This window comes from Pogona vitticeps, chromosome 2 (genome assembly GCF_051106095.1).
Source record: "Pogona vitticeps strain Pit_001003342236 chromosome 2, PviZW2.1, whole genome shotgun sequence".
Classification (NCBI taxonomy): domain Eukaryota; kingdom Metazoa; phylum Chordata; class Lepidosauria; order Squamata; family Agamidae; genus Pogona; species Pogona vitticeps.
The window spans coordinates 267042445-267062439 of NC_135784.1; the positions used below are offsets into that span (position 1 = coordinate 267042445).

The 19995-nt window shown below is 42.0% G+C and overlaps 1 protein-coding gene and 1 non-coding gene across 12 annotated transcripts in view; one reads left to right on the top strand and one right to left on the bottom strand.

Moving 5' to 3' along the window:
* Positions 1–19995, top strand: part of ARB2A (ARB2 cotranscriptional regulator A) — a 274609-nt gene that overhangs the window by 141935 nt on the left and 112679 nt on the right. The window lies entirely within an intron of this gene.
* Positions 13612–13781, bottom strand: LOC140705167 (U1 spliceosomal RNA). Its single transcript, XR_012084658.2, has one exon. It is a non-coding gene; the product is annotated as a U1 spliceosomal RNA (small nuclear RNA).

Here is a 19995-nt window from a genome sequence, read left to right on the forward strand (position 1 = left end):
TGGTAAAAATGGGAAGACACAGTGAACACTTAATTTTGATTGCGTATCAGAAACATTCAATGTTGGTGTCCATCATTTAATGAGACTAGGCAACTTGTACTTCTGTCCTAATGATTCATAAACAGAATGCTGATTAATAAGTAGTGTAGTTTTTTTGTATTAAGGTATTTTATTGTTTAAAAGTGTACCTTCTTGCTGTTGATGGTCTTTCTTATCTGTTCTATAAGTTACCTCATTCCTGGCAGGTAATTTTGCTCTGATAAAAAATGTTAATGCCAAATTGTGATATAGTTGTATTCAATTTAAGTCATTGCCTGTGTCCATTCTTGCAAAGAGTAACTTGAAAGTTTACATTTTGCTGTAGCTAATTGTTTATTACCTCAAGCCAAAGGAAGCAGTGTTCATGTGCAGGCCAAAATGTCTAGAGAGAAGTAGGAAAGTGACAGGTAAGGTCTTCAAGATTTCCTCCTGAGGCTCTTGAAAGGAAGGCCAAGGCAAGAAAGAAACAGCAGCAGCATCTTGTCATATAATATCATTTTCAAGTTCAGCATCTTTTAAATGGACATTGCCACGTTTGCAAGCTCAGGGTAGCACAATAAGGCCATCAAACCGCCATAGAACTTTAAAAAAATCTGTTGTGATATCTGTTCTAGCAAATCCTTATTTAGGATTTTAGTGAACTGTTTACTCACAGACCCTAGTTGTATATTTAATTGTAATAACTTTGTACTGTATAGAATATTTGTTAACTTGTTTTTATGTTTTCTTTTTATTTGAAAGTAAGCAAAAGGCAGCATTCTTTGTGGAAGTGGCTTATCAGGACTTCTAACAATTAACAAGTGCTTCAGTATAAATCTTGATAAGAAAAAGCATTTGAGCAAACTTTTATACTGATATATTTATTTTGAAATTAATAGGAGAAAGCAATATAGAAGCAATGCTCAAAATGGCTTATAAGTGTGCCCATGAGAGCTTGCTTTTAAAGTACTAAATGAAAGCTTTTGCTTTGCTAAAAGACTACAAAAGTTGCTAAGGTAATAAGATTCTCTCTTATCAGTAAAAATGAAAGAGGGAAGGACTGCATAGCTCAAAAGATTGGTAATCAGATTACAAAGTCTTTCACTTCTAGGTCACTGGTTCAGCTCTGCCTCCTGTTTAGTAGTGACGAAGAGCTGTTCCCAGCTGATGGCTTTTCAGTGGCTTTTGTTAAATGCATCAGTTTTTTCTGCCCAGTGCCCAGTAAAGTTGAAATTAGCACATATGTTGGAATTCTCACTTGAGTATCTTTCTGTAAATGAGATGAAATGACCTCCTTGTGTGCATGAAGAGTTTCTTCAGAAAGAGGATAGAGAATGTTGATTAACAAACTTTCTCTGTCTATTCTATGTTTTGGTTTTAAGAATAAAAGAAATATTTCCTTTATACTTGTCATTTTCTAGAAGCTCAGTTTTAAAAAATTGAAGTAATTCCTCTGTGTTTTTCCTAGATGAAATAATTTGAATTATAAATGGTTCATATAAGGTAAAAGTTATAACATTTGAAAATATGTGTACCATTGCATAAGATATTGTTCCCTTCCTCATCAAAAATCTACCTAGGATGACTATATGTCTCCCAGAGAGCTGCAAACTGTTATGGGTCAAACCACTATCATACTGAATAAAGCAGCAAGAAATTAGAAGATAGAGGAGGGCAGTGGAAGTAGCAAGGGAATGATGGTATAAGAGCAACAATGAAAGATGTTAATTTCAAAAGAGTATACTGTTGGGATCTAGCTTCAAAAGGTGAGGAAAAGGATGTGAATATTATTATAACTGCAGATGTATATTTAGCAATGGGTTTAGCAGTTGGAGTAATGTTCTGTGTTTGTGCAGAAAGCAGAAATAATATTCCAAGGCTAAGCAAGTAACAAAAGAGTTACGGATTTGGCTACATAGTGTAATAACTGGTGACTAGACTGGTGATTGAAGTAAGGGCTAAATGTACATCCATCCTATACAAAAATGTCACATGCAGTTATAAGTTTTTTTAAATAACTTAAGGAAATAGAATTTTTAAAATCTCAACAGCACAGTTGTGTTTGTAGTAAACTGACATTTCTCGTGTGTGTTATATAGATGATACAGGGTGAGAGGTTTTACTAATGTTAAGTAGAATTGTTTGTGGGTTTTCCTAGGTGACGTCAATAATGTCATTGAGCTATTTTTATGTGCAGGCACTTTTTGTTGACCAGAAATTATATAGATTTTACTGTTTTATCAATACCTTAGTCACTAGGAAAGTAAATCAAATACAGTTTAGGTGTAATAGACTAGATCCCTTCAGTTATCTCTTAACAGACATCCATGTAATGTGTGCAACCTAGTGTTTGTTTCCCAACAGTACACTACATGTTTGTTAAACAGCCTCTTGAGGATTAGAAATCACTCCTTCAAGGGGAGTATACATACCATTGAAAGAGGTCAGGTAATGTTTAGGAATATAAGTTACAATACCTTTTCTTAAAGTCAAATGACAGCCAAATGACCGTTCTCTTCACAATCAAAGACTGTCTCTGAATCCACATGAATCTAGATCCTGAAAATAGAAATTACTGTATGCATCAAAGTGTTTTCCACCAACTTCACCTAATAAAATTTCCAGTCCTTTGTGATGACTAAGATTTAGTAACTATCATTAATGCATTTTATTCTGTTTCTGACAGAATCTGTATTGCATTAGATATGGAGTACCTTACTGTTACATACCTTACTGTGTCAACACCAGACTTAATCTGTTACCTTTAGCACACACATCATGATGCCAAGTTTGACTTGAAAATTCCTAAAGGACCCAAACTGCAAAGATTGTCTTTTCCCCCCTTCCATTATAAATGCCATCCTTATGCCATGAACAAACAGCAAAGCATGTGGCTACACACATGCACCCTCACACACAGACACATTTTTCCTTTTAAATTTTTGCTATTGCAATAGAGGTGATTGTGTTGAAATATGTACTAGATCTGGCTTTGAACTTGGTTCTTCTTGCTGTAAGGAAGAAAGAGGTTGAACCTGCATCAGCCGAGAAACCTTTTAAGCTGGTTAGTCTTATCCTCATTCATCAGCCTGATTTGCTAATTCATGTTTGCCTCTTATATTTTAACATTCTGGTTCCTCTTGGCTTTTTCTCAGTGCAATAAGTCCTCTTGCTTTGCTCCTGACCCCACACCTCATCTGCCTGGCCTGTTATTTTTGCCTGCTCATTTGTTCCAAACTCTAAAACTAGCCCCATTCTTGTTTTTTCCTGTCTTCCAGGGCTTATCCTTTAGGTATTTTATGACTCCAACACCATTCAGTCTTTCCATATAGAAATGTCTGATGCTCCAGTTATTATATCCCTTCCGTAGTATCTGCTTTGGACTTTTTCTGTTCAAGAGCTTTCATTTTTCTTGTCTGACCATTATGTTCATTATGGGTCTTATGTTCATTCACAGACACATTTGTAACTCTCTGAGCTAAATAGCAAATAGATGGGCAACCTGATCAACTGATGTCAGTTGAAATCATTTATGGTACAGTTCATGTTCCTGTTTCAAGGCCAAGTCACCATAAAGATCCTTCCAAACATCAGATCAGGCTTTTTCTTCCAGTTATCAGAAATAGCAGTTCTGATGGAAATGACCTCTTCCTCTTTCTCCTTGTGAGAAGACTTAGTGGAACTCATAGCACCACCTTTGACTTTTTTCCTGAACATAATGCACTTCTTTCTATCCTTGAACTCTCTGTTCTTCTTCGTGGCCTCTGTGAATACACACATATGGGTTTAGTCTGCGCCTGCGCTGACATTCTCGGAGCATTCCAGAGCTAAAAGTAACAATTTTATGGTATGATCCCCCATGAGGCACAAGCTCCTCCCACCCAAGATTCCCCTCAGTTCCTTTTTTCCGCCGTGCTGTAAAGTTCTACAGAGCATAGAGCTATTTCCACAGGGGTTTTTCCCCTTAGCTTATTGATCAATTCCCTCTAAATTGGATTCTTTCCCTTCTCAATTATCTAATCTGTGATCCCCCGTGAGTTGTTTTCTTTTTTGCTTGCCAGCTACTTGGCTTACCCCCCCCCCCCCACACACACACTTCAACTGTTTGCTTCTTTCTCCTTTCCTGCCTTTTTCGGCCTACTCATTTTGACTCTCAAATGATTTTCTGCCTGAGTAAGCTGCATCTTACCCAGATAGATGCAGGCCGCAGTAGGGGACCCGACAATGCCAAGGAGTCCTTAAAATCTAAGTCTACATCAACAGAGGAACCCTCAACGGAGGCTAGCGAATTTGCCTCTGAGGAGACGACGTGCCAGCTCTACCTGCACAGACTTCGGGATCGCCTGATAGCCTCTGCTCCAACTGGCCATTCAGTGACTGCGCTACCGTCCAGTCCGGCCATGGCCCTTTTAGCCCTACATGAGGGCGGGCATTTGACGTTCCTGAGTTGGAGCTCGAGTCTCTTCCTCTATCTTACGAGGAGAGGAGAGTGAAAAGGAGGCATGTCTCACCACACCCTCTCTCTGAGCAACCATGAGAGAGACTGGTGAATCATCGATGGATGATTGTTTCAAGGGGCTTGTTCAAGGGACCCCGCAGGAGTTAGGGCTCTGTCGCCCTGTCCCTTGGAGAAGAAGGGCCTCCTGTTGCCCCGGTCACCTTCCCTGACTGTCAGTTATTCCTCCTGACATGGGAAGCGCCTCTGTGTGTGAGTGCTGCACACCAACCCTCCTTCGTGTGCCTGCTCATGTAGCTGCGACTTCTGGAGGGAACTGCACGCCGAGGCTGCAGATGTGCCTGCGACATAAGGTAAGGCCTGGGTTTCCCTTTGGGGATGCAATGGGCCCCTTCAGCTCCTGCTGCTAGCCCTGCATGTCAGTGCTTTGCCTGTCTGGGGTAATGCCCTTGGGTGTTTGGCATATTGGGCCTGATTTATCAGAGGCCTTGTTCACGTGGCTGCTATTTCCAAAACCAAGTGCCGAGGCGAAAGCTTTCTGGCAGCATTTGACAGCCCTAGTTTGCCTCTGGAAGAGGGGCCTGCAACTCCCACCACTAGCCCTGCTAGTCGGTGATATTCCTGCCTGGGGTAGCACCTGCTGGTGGCTGTTAATTTGGCACAAAACAGCCCTCTTTAGCAATGGGCTGGCTCACAAAGTAGCCTGCGGCCCTGTCTCAGCTGCCAGTGCCCGCATAGGCTCATAAGGAAAGGACTCACAAGGGTCCACCCGAGAACCCTGCCTCTGTCAGGTAAGTCTGGAGAATTTTCCTCAGGTAGGTTCTGTCACGCTGACAAGGTTGCGTAGGACCAGTCCCTTTTGTTTGGGATAGGAGCTATGAGCTCTTGGCCACCATCACCATCCCGCTCTACCTGGCATCGTTCTGACCCATGGGCTGTGGAGTGCTTTATGCCTCCACATAGGCTTCACAGGTGTAGTGCTCCCTCAAACTCGGTAGCACAATGTTCACAACTTTGACCGAACCTGCTGTTAATCCATTCGGCCCTCTCCGTTCTATGACTGTTGAGCCTGTGCTTGGTCAGGCTCGTGCTAGGTCAGTCTTCTCCCCTGTTCATCAGGAGGGTTTTCCTTATTCAGGATTGGGACTTACATGAGTCACAGGGGGGGGGAAGAGTTTCCAACCAATCTTCCTATACCCCTCTTGGTTGTTGCAGATGGTCGCACTCTTTTACTGTTAACAGATGAGGAGTTCTTTAATTGGCGTTGTTACTTGTTTTAGGGTGCCATGTAGCCATTTACTCCTCTGCCATGGGGGATTATCATCACCACTTATGGAGTTTGGTGGTGCCAACCCTGTGGGTAGCTCCTGTGCACCCTTATAATTCAGGCCTCCCACATCACTAGGAGGCACTGTTGCAGGTGCATCACAAGTGCACTGCTGCTCAATATGCCTGAAAACCAGTGTCTAAGCAACTGACAGGTTAGGACCTGCCATTTGTTGGTGTATGGCTTTTTAGCCAGAAAAAAAGTTGTTATTCTTTATAACCTGCTCAAGCTCTAGAAGGCGACACAGTCATTGCACTGTAACATCTGCAAGAGCCTGAAGATGTTCCCATCCGCCTATGGCATTCCGGGAACATTAAAAGCCTCAACCCCAAAGTTACCAGCTGCCGCCCCTAGACATGTGGGAGGCAGTGCCTTGACCGGCAGAACTGCAGGTAGGACTGCAAAACTGAGCGGTCTTTTTACTTCTCTGTTGTTGACTAATCAATCTATTTGACTCATTTCTATTATAGGTACCAGCTTTGCCACGATCTTCGATTTATGTTGAATCCATTAGGATCGACCTCAACATGGAGAAGATTTTTGTTCTTGTTTTTTCTCTACCATATCTACACTTCGGCAGGAAAAGATGCTTTCCAAATTCCAATCCATCTCGTGTCGAGGCCCATTATGATCAAGCACGACTGGTCCCGGCTTCGAATTGACTATCTGCCAATTCTGGGCATAAGCTCGGATCTCACTCCTTGAACAAATCTCCATCCAATATGATGTGATCCGTTATCATCCTCTGTCACCTTCAGTGTGCTTCTTTTCATTTGCACAGGTCACTTCTCGGTTCACCGCATCCCGTCGATTGGGAATGTAGGAACCGCCTTTTCCAGACCTGGCCATCACTTAGCTGAGCACTTACACTTCAATCACTTCTGCTCCATGTGGCCAACTATCAATCACGATAGGCGCCTACCTAGAGCAATTATGGTCTAAGATTCTACCTCACTTGGAATCCATTAAAACAGCTAAATTATATACGGGCCAACAGCCCTTTTGTCCTTCTTTCGGTTCTACCCATAGTCCATTCAACTATATCTGGAGTTTCAGCCTCCCAGACATTCCGGTTCATAAAAAATGTCACCACATCTCTCAAGTTTACATTATATAATTGTCTTTGTTCCTCTTTGAGTAACGTTAGACTTACTCTTTTGTCTATATCCTCCAGGAAGAGACCTCTGCCTCCTGAACAAACGCCATATTCCAAGTTCCTACATCTGGCTTGTGCAATGGCTTCTACTTCTGTGCTATTATATACATAGAAAGGACAGAGGCATCCGTCCCGTCCTTGGTCTCAGAAATCTTTTCATGTGTATTCTACCGTAGGTTTCAGATTCCACCCTCAACACTATTATCTAATCAGTAATTCCTAAGGTTTCACTACCATTTGATTTTTCAACAGCTGCAAGGTCTTTCCGATGGTACAGGGCATCAGTTTGATAATAACCTTCCCCTGCAAAATAGGGACATCTACCTGTACTGGTACTATGGCGTATATTTTTCTTTAAAAAAAAAAACTAGCAAACATCTCCCCAGATTTATGACCTCCACGGCTTCAGTGCTAAAGCAATACAGACTCAGCCTCGAACCACTCCAGTAGTGGTATCTTTTGCTGTTTGACCAAGTAGAGGATCCCTAATCCAAGTAACTGCAAGTTCGGTTCTGTCACCGTTGGGAAGTACCGACCTTCGATGTATTCACTGGGATCCGTATGCCAACTACAGGTTTTATTGCTCCTGTGCAGGTGCGGATGGAAACACTGTCGGGGACATTTTCATATGGCAGTGGACAGGGAATCTGCCATAACTCTTCCCTCCGATACCTTTTATTCTACGGATTTTCCATCACCATAATTCCTAATCAAACATGATCCAAATACCTCTTTGATGACCAAGGTAGTCCTAGTTCGCCTGTCTCAGATAGATATAGACAGGCACATGTGAGTTCCCTCTGGTGACTTACCTCCTATCTTTGGAGGGAAGGATGGTCTACCATCTGCATCTATCGGCCATGAACTTGCCAACCTGGAAAATACTCCCACTTTGGCATCAGTGCTCGATCGAGCTCGAAAACCATAAACTCGATGTCGATTTGTAAATAAATGAAATCTTTATTAAATATAATGAAACAAAGAACTACCTTACCAACTTTCTTTGAAACTGTTGCCTACTTGGCTTTCTATTTATGCTTTAAAATGTTATATATCTGCTACTGCTGCCCATTAACCAGATGATTCTGGTACGTAGGACTTTTGTCTCATTCTAGGGTCAAACATCTTTTCACAGGACTCAGTACCACCTGTCCTCCATGTAAACGCATTGTTCCTCAATGGTCTATAGATCATTCTAAATTCACTCATGTGCCCGCCATTCGAGCCCATTTTCTCTTCAAATGCGAAATTACTTACTTTGAACAGCCTTCCTAGTGGCTGTCATATCTGCCAAGGGAACATGCGAAATAGCTGGATTGTGATTCGATCCACCAGCATTTTGTCTGGACACTGCCAGAGCTTCTAAACAGATGACAGGCTCTTTTTATGCTTTCATTCTTTTAATTTCGAAAGTCCAGTTTCATCCTATCCATCTCTAGATTGATGGTCCACACTGTATCTATGGCTTGCCAGTGGTCAGACGAGTCACCGTCTAATCAGCTTTAGCCTCGCTCCATGGAGTGCTGTCTACCTTAGCTGCATCCAGAGTAGAATTGAGATTCTTGACATTACCGTGCAGCAATATGATCCATGCCATCTACCTTTGTGGGGCACTACTGGCTACATGTAGGTACACGCAGTAACACTGGATTTGGCAGAAATGTGTTGGCATCCTTCCTACCGTGACGTCCCACCTGCCAATAAGTAAGCTTGCCAGTCACCCATATGTGTGTATTCACAGAGGCCACGAAGAAGAAAGAAAGGTTACTTACCTGTAACCATGGTTCTTTGAGTGGGCCTCTGTGAATTCACACTACCCGCCCATCCTCCCCTCTGTCCTTCACGGGCATCTTATTGTTGTATAACTCTCGTGCCCGGCGGACAAATTGCAGGAACTGATTGCAAACAAATTGCAGACTAAACCTATATGTGTGAATTCACAGAGATCCACTCGAAGAACCATGGTTACAGGTAAGTAACCTTTCTTTCCATTGGCAGCACCCACTCAGGCTATGTTACTATCTCAAATGGTTCTTTAGGCACACCACATCAATATCTACTGCACCATCATCACCAATTTCCATGTAATTGCTGCTGTTTGTCTGGAACATGCCAGATAATTCAAGGCCCATCCACAGATTGGAGGGTTTTGTTTTGTTTTGTTCTGCTGCTGCTTCTTAATTTCATCAGCATCTTATTCCATCTTCTAAAAAAGACAAATGTTTTTTCTTCTGTCATTTAACAATTCTGAAAAACAATATCAGTTTACACCCCCATTTTAGATCTCAAGGCTATAAACAAATATATTCATCCAAAAGTATTCTGAAATGTGACTATTGCATCAGTCCTGCAATTTCTACAGAGGAGATGATAGTTTGTAATCATTAATTTGGAAGATTTGTAATTTTAATATTTTGTGCCACAGTAATTCCACAAAAGCCACAGCAAACTATGGCCAGTTCTTAAAGTAATGGGGGTGCCTGCCCACCTTATCTACCTCCTGAGAAATCTATATTTGAGTCAGGAAGCAACAGTTAGAACTGGATATCGAAGAATTGATTAGTTCAAAATTGGGAAAGGAGTACGACAAGGCTGTATATTGTCTCCCTGTTTATTTAACTTATATGCAGAATACATCATGCGAAAGCAGGACTGGATGAATCCCAAACTGGATTTAAGATTGCCAGAAGAAATATTAACAGCCTCAGATATGCAGATGATAACACTCTGATGGCAGAAAGTGAGGAGGAATGAAAGAACCTCTTAATGAGGGTGAAAGAGGAGAGTGCAAAAATGGTCTGAAGCTCAACATTAAAAAAAACCTAAGATCATGGCCACTGGCCCCATCACCTCATGGCAAATAGAAGGGAAAGATATGGAGGCAGTGACAGATATTACGTTCTTGGGCTCTATGATCACTGCAGATGGGGACAGCAGCCACAAAATTAAAAGATGCCTGCTTCTTGAGGGGACAAACCTAGACAACATCTGAAAAAGCAGAGACATCTATTTAATTATTTATTTAATTAATTAATTAGCTAATTAATTAATTAATTAATTAGCTAATTAATTAATTAATTAATTTTATTTATATCCCGCCTATCTGGTCAAACAACGACCTTGCCGACAAAGGTCCGCATAGTCAGCTATGGTTTTTCCTGTAGTGATGTATGGAAGTGAGAGCTGGACCATAAAGAAAGCTGACCGCTGAATAATTGATGCCGTTGAATTGCGGTGCTGGAGGAGTCTCTTGAGAGTCGCCTGGACTACAAGGAGAACAGACCTATACATTTTTGAAGGAAAGCAACCCTGAGTGCTCACTGGAAGGACAGATCCTAAAGCTGAGGCTCCAATACTTTGGCCATTTCATGAGAAGAGAAGAGTCCTTGGAAAAAACCTTGATGCTGGGAAAGTGTGAAGGCAAGAGGAGAAGAGGACGACAGAAGACGAGATGGTTGGACATTGTCATCGAAGCTACCAACATGAACTTGACCCAACTCCGGGAGGCAGTGGAAGACAGGAGGGCCTGGCGTGCTCTGGTCCATGGGGTCATGAAGAGTCGGACACGAATTAATGACTAAACAACAACAATTCCACAGTCATCCATCACATTGATTCAAATCTGAATCCCATAGTAACCTGTGCATGTTTGCCAAAGTACTGAGCAATGAAGCTTTTGTTATCTCTCTCAAGGTGATCAGACATTTTTTGCCACAGTTCATACTCTGCAAAGATTTTGGGAAATGATGACTTCTGCTACAGAAGTCATACATCCACTACAGAAGTCACACTGTCTACATAAAACATATGTGACCTGTTCAGTATTGGCTTCTCGCAAACTTTGACTACCAGAGAGACTGTGTGTGGAAAAAAACTACCCCTCCTATTTCAGTTAGATTGCAACTAATATGGTGCTCCTCCTCCTCCAAACTGTGCATGGAATTACATTTTAGTCTTTCTCAACCAATAGTGGCTTTAACAACAGACACTTTATTGGTCGTCTGGGGAGCTCACTGCTGTGTACACCAAGCACATGCCAGATGATTTTAAATAGAGCACCTTTTCCACATCAGTGTTGTCAAGCTCCCAGGAATGTTCAGGCCTCTGCAAGTGTTCAAAAGATTCCTTTTACAGAGTGTGGTCCAAGTAGCAATGGACAACTACTTAATACTGTATTAAAATATCTGATTCTTTTGCAAATGTCAGCTTTGGGAGTGGTTCTTACAAGAATGTAAATCTGATCATAGTCTGAGAGGTTGGGGTGTCAACACATTGCTAACTTTCTCATTTGCAACAACAACAACTGACTCACAATTGGGAGCAATCCCAATCTGTTTTTCACCTCCTTGCTGAGTTTTGGGTATACCCAAACATTGAACTATTCTACAGAGTAAGGGTATGTCACTGAAAGCTCATTAGGGACATCTGTATGATATACTATGGTATTCCGATCACTAGGATAGATATAGAAATCGGACAGCGAAAAAAAATTCCACACACAGTGACATGAAAAAGTATTCAGTATGCGACTTTATGGATACCAAGGACCCCCACAAAGAAAAATAATAGATCAGTGCTGAGTAATAAATAAATCAAGCGTGATCACTCTCTAAAAGTGAAAATGATTAAAATTGATTGTCATACTTTGGGCACATTATAAGAAGACAAGACTTACTGAAAAATACATTAATTTTATGAAATTTGAATGTGTGGCGATCTACCTTTGTTGGCCCTATTTATTTGGCCCTCACAAGGGATTACACCCATCTTCCTTCATGCTGCCGCCAGGTATTCTCCTAATACCAATTATGTTATACCCGTGTGCTGCCAAAACTAAGGGTTGTAGAACTTAGGAATCAGAGGTTTAATTAAATATTCTTTTATTATCAAACAAATCATAAAGGTAAATCACATAAGATCACTTAAGAACTGTATCACGTTTTAACATGGATTGGATTATGTATGCAATCACTTTTATTCCAACTACAGTGGTGCCTTGCATAACGAGCGCAGCGTTTAACGACGAATTCGCATAGCAATCCGTTTTTTGGGATCGCTAATGTGATCACATACCAATGCTTTCTATGGCTGAAAATTGCTTTGCAACGATCAGTAAGCGTTTCGCTTACCGATTTTCGCATAGCGATTTTTTTAAAAAATGGCCGCCGGACGCCCAAAATGGCCACACACAGCGTTTTAGCGCCCTGCCCTCACTTACCGAGGGCGCGAAAATGGCGTCCGGATGGGGGAAACATTGCAGAACGGTGAGTTTTGGGCCCCATTGGAACACATTAAACGAAGTTTAATGCATTCCAATGGGTTTTTCCGTTCCGTATAGCGATGTTTCCCCATAGCGACAGTTAATCCGGAACGGATTAACCTCACTATGCGGGGCACCACTGTGCTATGTACTTTCAATCAGTATCTCTCTGGTAGTACTAGTAACTTCGTTCTTGCTTGTTCAAATTTTTTTATCTCAATTCCCTCTCCTAATACTCTCAGCTCAAATCACTAACCCTCCCCTTCTCTCTCCTAAACCCGAACTGCCATTCCACACCTCCCAACTGTCTCTCTAACTCCACCCCTCCTGCCCTATCCTTGGTTCCTCCCTCTTAAGCTTCTGTGATGGACAGGCAGGAATGACATCGCTGGTTGGCATTTCGCTACAGAGTGCAACAGGAAAGCTGGAAGACTCTTGTCCACGTGCTCGTAATCTCGAGACTAGACCATTGTAATGCACTCTACATGGGGCTGCCTTTGAGATTAATGCAGAAACTTCAAATGGTGCAAAATGCGGCAGCCAGGCTTCTTAGTGGGGTGAGAAAACAGCATATCTCCCCCACCCTGGCTGCTTTGCACCCATTTATTTCCACATTGATTTGAAAGTGCTAATGCTGACGTATAAAGCCCTAAACGGTTTGGGACCTCAATACTTGGCAGGTCTGCCTGAATCACTCGGCAAAGCCAGCAGGGATGGCTGAGGGGCCTAACACTGAGAGAGGCCCGGAAGGAAAGAACAAGAAACCAGGCCTTCTCGGCAGTGGCCCCTTGACTATGGAATAGCCTGCCTATGGAAATCCGTCTGTCTCCCTTGCTGGGTGTTTTTAGAAGCCATTTAAAAACCTGGCTCTTTAGGCAGGCCTTTCCCCCAGTCAATTAACTCATTTTCTGTTTCTTTTAATCTCCCCATCTTGGCAATGTATACTGTGGTGCCTCGCTAGATGATTGCCTCGCAAAACAAGGAATTCGCTAGACAGTGACTTTTTTTGAGCAGTGCTGTGCTTCACAAAATGATTGTTCCTATGGGCAATTTTTGCTGGACGATGTTTGGGTCCTTGCCTCGCAAGACAGATTTTTTTGGACCCTGTTTCGCAAGACGGTTTCCCACCCAATTGGAGCACATTAATTACATAAGACCTACTTTTTTATCCCAAAAAAGTGGGGGAGAAAGTGTATGCTGCTGGCTTTCCAGGAAAAACAGCAGCATACACTTTCTCCCCCACTTTTTTGGGATAAAAAAAGTAGGTCTTATGTAATTAATGTGCTTCAATGTGGGGAAAACCATCTTGGAAAGCATCACCAATGGCTGTAAATTTAAATAGTAGAGGATGGTGAAAACAGCCAGGAACCAAAGGGTAAAGAGATTGTAAAAAAAAAAAAAAATCACAAGCATAATGCCCCCACTAACACAAATTAGGTAGTTGAGTTCCCCACATTTGGGGAGATCACAGGGGTCAACAGCACACCCAAAGTGCAATGGATGAGCTTCTCCCTGGGAAAACCATTTTTACAACATGGTATTTCCCCTACAAGCTATTGAGTAAGAATGGCCCTTTCATCTCCTACCCCCTTATGTCCCCTAACCCCCCCGAAGTTATGGTGACCCCCTGGCTGCACCTCCCACTTAGTACAGGGATGCACAGCCCCAGTCCTGCCAGAGGCCAAGAGAGCTCCTCAGTGTTTTGGGGTGCCCTGTGGGACCCCCATCAGGGGCTAAGTGTTCCTCCCACAATCCTCTGGTGCACAGGTATTAGTATATGCTAATACCTTATGCTAATACCTGTGCACTAGAGGATTGTGGGAGAAACACCTAGCCCCTGATGGGGGTCCCGCAGGGCACCTCAAACACTCTCTTGGCCTCTGGCAGAACTGGGGTTGTGCAGCCCTGTACTGAGTGGGAGGTGCAGCCAGGCGGTCACCATGACTTGGGGGGTCAGGAGACAGAAGGGGGTTTGACTCCTTTTACCCTCTTTCTCCAGTAATGAAGAAACTCTTTCTTTGTTGCTGGAGAGAGAGAAAGAGGGGGAAGGCTATCTGAGAACCATTGAAATTCCGAAGGCAGTGCAGGTGAGGGGATTGCTTTCCCCCGGGATGGTATGGGGAACTGTGTTTTGCAAGAGGATGTTTGTGGACATTTTGGACAATTGTTGCAAGACAGTGATTTTTTCCCCAATTGGAACGCATTAAATGGATTTTAATGTATTCCAATGGGGAACTGGGTTTCACAAGACGATGTTTTTGCAAGACAGCGATTTCCATGGAATGAATTAAAATCATCTTGCGAGGCACCACTGTATAGTTTTCACAGTTTTGGCTCTTAGTGACTAGAACCGGTTAGTTTTGGAGCGAACATTCTACATGACTTTTGGGAACACTTAGAATATTGTTAAAACAAAATATGTTATGCTCCAGTTAATATGTTCCCTTTAAAATTCATAACTTTTTAATGTAGCCTTGATTAGCCAATGAAATTCTGTAACTTGCACTTACTTTTACTAACAATTTATTTGGAGTTATAAACCCTAAGGGCAGTATTTCCTCAAGTAACATTTTTCAAATTTGTTAGCCTCTTTCAGGATGATCCATGAACCAATTTCATTCACATTAAACTCTCGGATTGTCTATGATCTTTCTATAACCATATCAGAGTATTGCTCAATTTAAAATTGTGGACATATATGAAATACAGTGGTGCCCTGCATAGCGACGTTAATCCGTTCTGGATTAATCGTTGCTATGAGGAAACATCGCTAAACGAAATGGAAAAAGCCATAGGAATGCATTAAACTTCGTTTAATGCGTTCCTATGGGGCCCAAACTCACCGTTCAGCGAAGTTCCTCCATAGTGCCACCATTTTCGCACCCTCGGTAAGCGAGGGCAGGGCGTGAAAACACTTGCGGCGGCCATTTTGGGCGCCCGGTGGCCATTTTGGAACCACCGATCAGCTGTTCAAAACACATCGCAATGCGAAGATCGGTAAGCGAAATGCTTACCGATCATCGCAGTGCGATGTTTTACCCATTAAAACATTGCAATGTGATCGCATTAGCAGTCTAAAAAAATAGATCGCTAAGCAGATTCGTCGGTAAACGGTGCACTCGTTATGCAAGGCACCAATGTATAGGTAAAATTAAAAATAAAATGTTAAGAAATTAGGTTATTTTTCATCAGAAGCTTCAATAACTTTGTTTTGGCCATTTGCTCGATGTTGGTTTGTATCTTTGGTGGGGCATAAATTGCATGCACATAAGTGCTGTGTTTATCTAATTTCTCCACAGTCACAGAACATTTATCCTATAGCCAAGTAACCCATTTTACCTTATTACTCTTTAATCTTCCTACTTCACTTCAAAATCTATTAAGTCACTTCCAGACGGTCTATTTAGAGTCTAGTCCTGAAGACACTCTTCAGCCTTCATACGTTTGGCAGGATGTGTTGTTTTTGTTCTCCATAGGTTTAGCCTAGCTCCTTCTGGTTTAATATTTAAACCTTTAGAGGGTGCAGAAAATGTTCCTTCATTTTAGCCACAGTCTAGGGGTTGGTGTCTAGGAAGTGGATGAATGTGGTGTTGTATTATCTTATTTCACTCATTATTTGCTAGCACCTCTTGATGTGCTTCTGGAAGGGCAATGCCAGCCAAATAATAGACTTTTTAAATGGGGGTACGTTCCAGGCAGCTATGGTTCATGGTTCATTAAGAGCTATATCCTCTTGATTGGCATGTGCTGATTTATACCATTCAGATTAGCATATTCTGTTGTGGAGCAGCACAGGGACAGAGCTGCTGTTCTTTTTGTTTGTAGGTGTGCACCCCAGTCTGACTCAGCCAGTTTCCCAAGCATGTTAATTATGGTGACAACTATCTGTTTGGTGTTTAGACAGTGTGTTTTGTAGGTCGGAGTTCAATCCAGAGTGACATTGAAATACTTTGGGATAGGGCAGTGTTCAAAAATTTTGCCTTCCAGGCTAACTTACAGCTTCTTCACTTCTTTGTTCTTTAAATGAAAGGCATAGACCTGTGCTTTAAAGGGTTAGTTTCAGATGGTTGCTTTTAATGAGAATAATCTTGGAATACTCTTAGAACTACAGAGCTAGAAGTTACCTTATGTATCATCAAATCCAGCCCCTGTTAAATAGGCATAATGCAGAATTGAACTCCCAGCCTCTGGCTGTGGAGCCAGATACCTAAAGCACTGAGCTATCCAGCAGTTATACAGTGGTGCCTCGCATGACAACATTAATTCGTCCCAGCAAAATCGCTGTCGAACGAAAACATTGTAATGCGATATTAAAAAACCCATAGAAATGCATTAAAACCCAATTAATGTGTTGCTATGGGCTTCAAACTCACCGTCCAGCGAAGATCCTCCATAGCGCGGCCATTTTCACTGCCTGTGCAGCGAGGAATCCGTCCCAGAAAACGGGGGCGGCCATGTTTTTCACCCAGCGGCCATTTTGAAACCGCCGATCAGCTGTGCGAAAATCATCGCTTTGCGATGATCGGTTACTGAACCAGGGAACCCGATCATCGCAAAGCGAAATTCCCCCATAGGGAACATCATTTTGCGATCGCAAAACATCAACATCATGCAATTTCGTCATCAAACGGAGCGCTCGTAAAGCGAGGCACCACTGTATAAGGAAATATCTTCTAATGCAGAAGTTAGCTGGTGCTTGATGGCTTCAAAGGTTTCCTCCTAAACTGTCAAGGCCAGATCATCTGCACACAGGAAGCTCCTGGAGTATCTGCACACAGGAAACTCCTGGAATATGGGAATGTTGGTTGATCATTTGTGTGAATATTAAAAACTAATGGTGCTGGGACAATAACCTGGGGGAGACAGTTCCTTTGATTTTTTTCCAGCAATTTCTCAGTGCGTCCTTACATAATCAACAAAGAATCTTTGGTTTTGAAGTAGAATGACAAATATTTCTGTTAGTCTATCATCTTTAGTAAGGAGGCAGTGATTTGAAGGGTTCCTGTCAAGGAAAATTACAGGCCTGAGCAGAATAGAGTGTATTAATGAGAATCCATAATGATCAGGTGTGTTAAAGCTGAGTCAGGATGACTCAGCAGTGCTGATGCAACTCAGGGATGATGCAATGTGTGATCTGATTGGTCCTGTATATGTATATATGTATGAATTGTACAGTCAGTTGTATCTTCTTCCTGCTTGAAGATCACTTCTACATGTTATGCTACCAGACTGATGTAAAAACTGCTGTAAATACACGTTGCTAAAGGAAATGCTGCTGGACTGTGTGTGAGTTATTTCTGGACTGCCTGGACCGCGAATTACTCTGCTAAAACCGTGATTTGCGTTAAGAAACGCTGACAGTTCCCAATGTGATGTAGTGGATGGAACAGTGGACCATAACTCTGGAGAACAGGGTTTGAATCCCTGCTCAGCTATGGAGACTGACAGGGGAGTAGAACTAGGAACACATGCCCTTGAATATCTCACCTTGAAATACCTATTAGGGTCACTATTAGTTGGTTTTGACTTGATGACACAGAACACACAGTGATTTTTGAGTATCAGTTCACGGTGAACAGTCGAGTAGACCAGATAGGTGGGGTATAAATCAAATAAATAAGTAAATAAATAAAAAAAATGCTGTGAAGATTCTCTGTCATCCAGGTGAGCTTAACTTGAAGCTGAGTCATGGCAATTAGACATCTTTTTAGGTTGAAACGTTTCACTAATCCAAATAGCTTCTTCAGGCTGAGGTGAATTAGTAGGAGACCCCTGATATACTGTATCCACCACATTGGTTTCACTTCCCCCTGGTCTGAATAGGCTCATTAGATGGACAAAGGACGGGGGTGGGTGTGGGTGTTGAGTGAAAATCCCACCTTTGCAGTCTTTCTCCGCCCACTGTCATGGATTGTTAACAGTGGTCTTTCTGGTGTGTGTGGTCTTGATCTTTCTGGAGAGGGATGAAAGGACAGTATGATAAATAGGAGGCAGATTGTATCTAAGTCCTCCACCCCTGTTGAGTGAGGGATTTCCTATATGCACATGTATGGCCTCCCTGACTCTTATCATGCTGCCCTTTATCCATCCTCAGAAAAGTCAGGACCACACCCACCAGAAAGACCACTGTTAATGACCCATGACAGTGGGCGGAGAAAGACTCTAAAGGTGGGATTTTTCACAGACAGACAGACAGACAGACACACACACACACATCCTTTGTCCATCTAAAGAGCCTATTCAGACCAGGGGGAAGTGAAACCAAGGTGGAGGTTATATCTGGGGTCTTCTACCAACTCTCCTCAAACTGAAAAAGCTACTTGGATGAGTAGCGAAACGTTTCAACTTAATAGGAAAAAAGTCCAGTTGCCATGACTCAACTTCCACTATCATATGCTGTTTTAAAGTTGACAAATGCTGCTCTGGTTATTTTATGTGTCTCAAAACCATCTTCTATATGCTGGGTTAGATTTAAGAGCTAAGCATTGCTGATTACCCATGATAATGAATATTAATTATGGTGTCATAGAAGATCTGGGTGTGACCCTTTGAATAAATAATAAAATGTCAGAAAAGTGAAAGTATTTTTCCATATTTATTTTATGTGTATTTTATAATATTTGTGTGAGAGTTTCTAGCTGCTGTGAAAATTTGGAACTTCTGTTTTCTAAAATGTGTGTGTCTTAGAAAAATTTAATAGCAAGCAAAATCTGAATTAAAATCAGTTGTCTTTTCTGAAGGCATTGAATTTTTTTTCCTTCATGGTCACAGTGTGCTCAGACATATGGGATGTGACAGTGGAGCATGCTGAACTTAGATTATCTGTCCTGTCACAGTGAAATTTACAGTACCTGGAAAATATCTACTGTAGATGGAAACAGAAAGCAGATTTTAAATGACTGATAGCTTATTTACAGCCATTTCATACTGGAGGTGGACACGAATTAATTTATGTTATGCAGCCTCCTTAGCATCTGATACTAGAGGGTTTGAGTGCTTCCCTAAGTGTTTTCCCTGTGTGTCCCCAGGTCTAACAAATATTAGTTGGAAGTGAAGGTTGGAGGTGGGTGGGTGGAGCCAAGTGTGTCACTCTGTATATGTAATTAAAATGAGGCTATTAAAATACTTATTAAAAACGAAGCCAATATAGTAATTGACTTTTACATTTGCAAGCCAGTGTGAGGAGGGTTAAGGAAGTGAACATGTTATCCGGAAGAAATAAGGGATTGTAAATGATAATAATTCAATTGCATCAAGAAAAATCGATAGAAAGCTTGACCTAAGCACCTTAAGATCCAGAAGCCCATAAAAAGGGGAAGGTAGTCTACCATATGGAAGTATTTATTTATTTATTTTATTTATTTGATTTATATCCCGCTCATCTGGTCAATCTATACCACTCTGAGCGGCTAACAAGAACATATATACAATTATAATAAAATAAATTAAAAATCAATTAACAGAAAATGACAAAAATCATAGATAATTGCAAATAATAAATAGATAAAGGAGAGAAAAATAAATTAAGTTAGATTAGGTGCTGGCAGGAGGGAAGGCCTTGACATACAGCCATGTTTTCAGTTGAGTTTTGAATGTACCCAGCGTAGGGGCTGCGCGAATCTCAGGAGGGAGATTGTTCCAAAGGCGAGGAGCCACTGCCGAGAAGGCCCGGTTTCGTGTCTTCTCCCTCCGGGCCTCCCTCGGCGTCAGGCTCCTCAGCCTCACCTCCTGGGTCGCGCGGGTGGTCCGGGTAGAGCTTGGTGGGTGAAGGCGTTCCG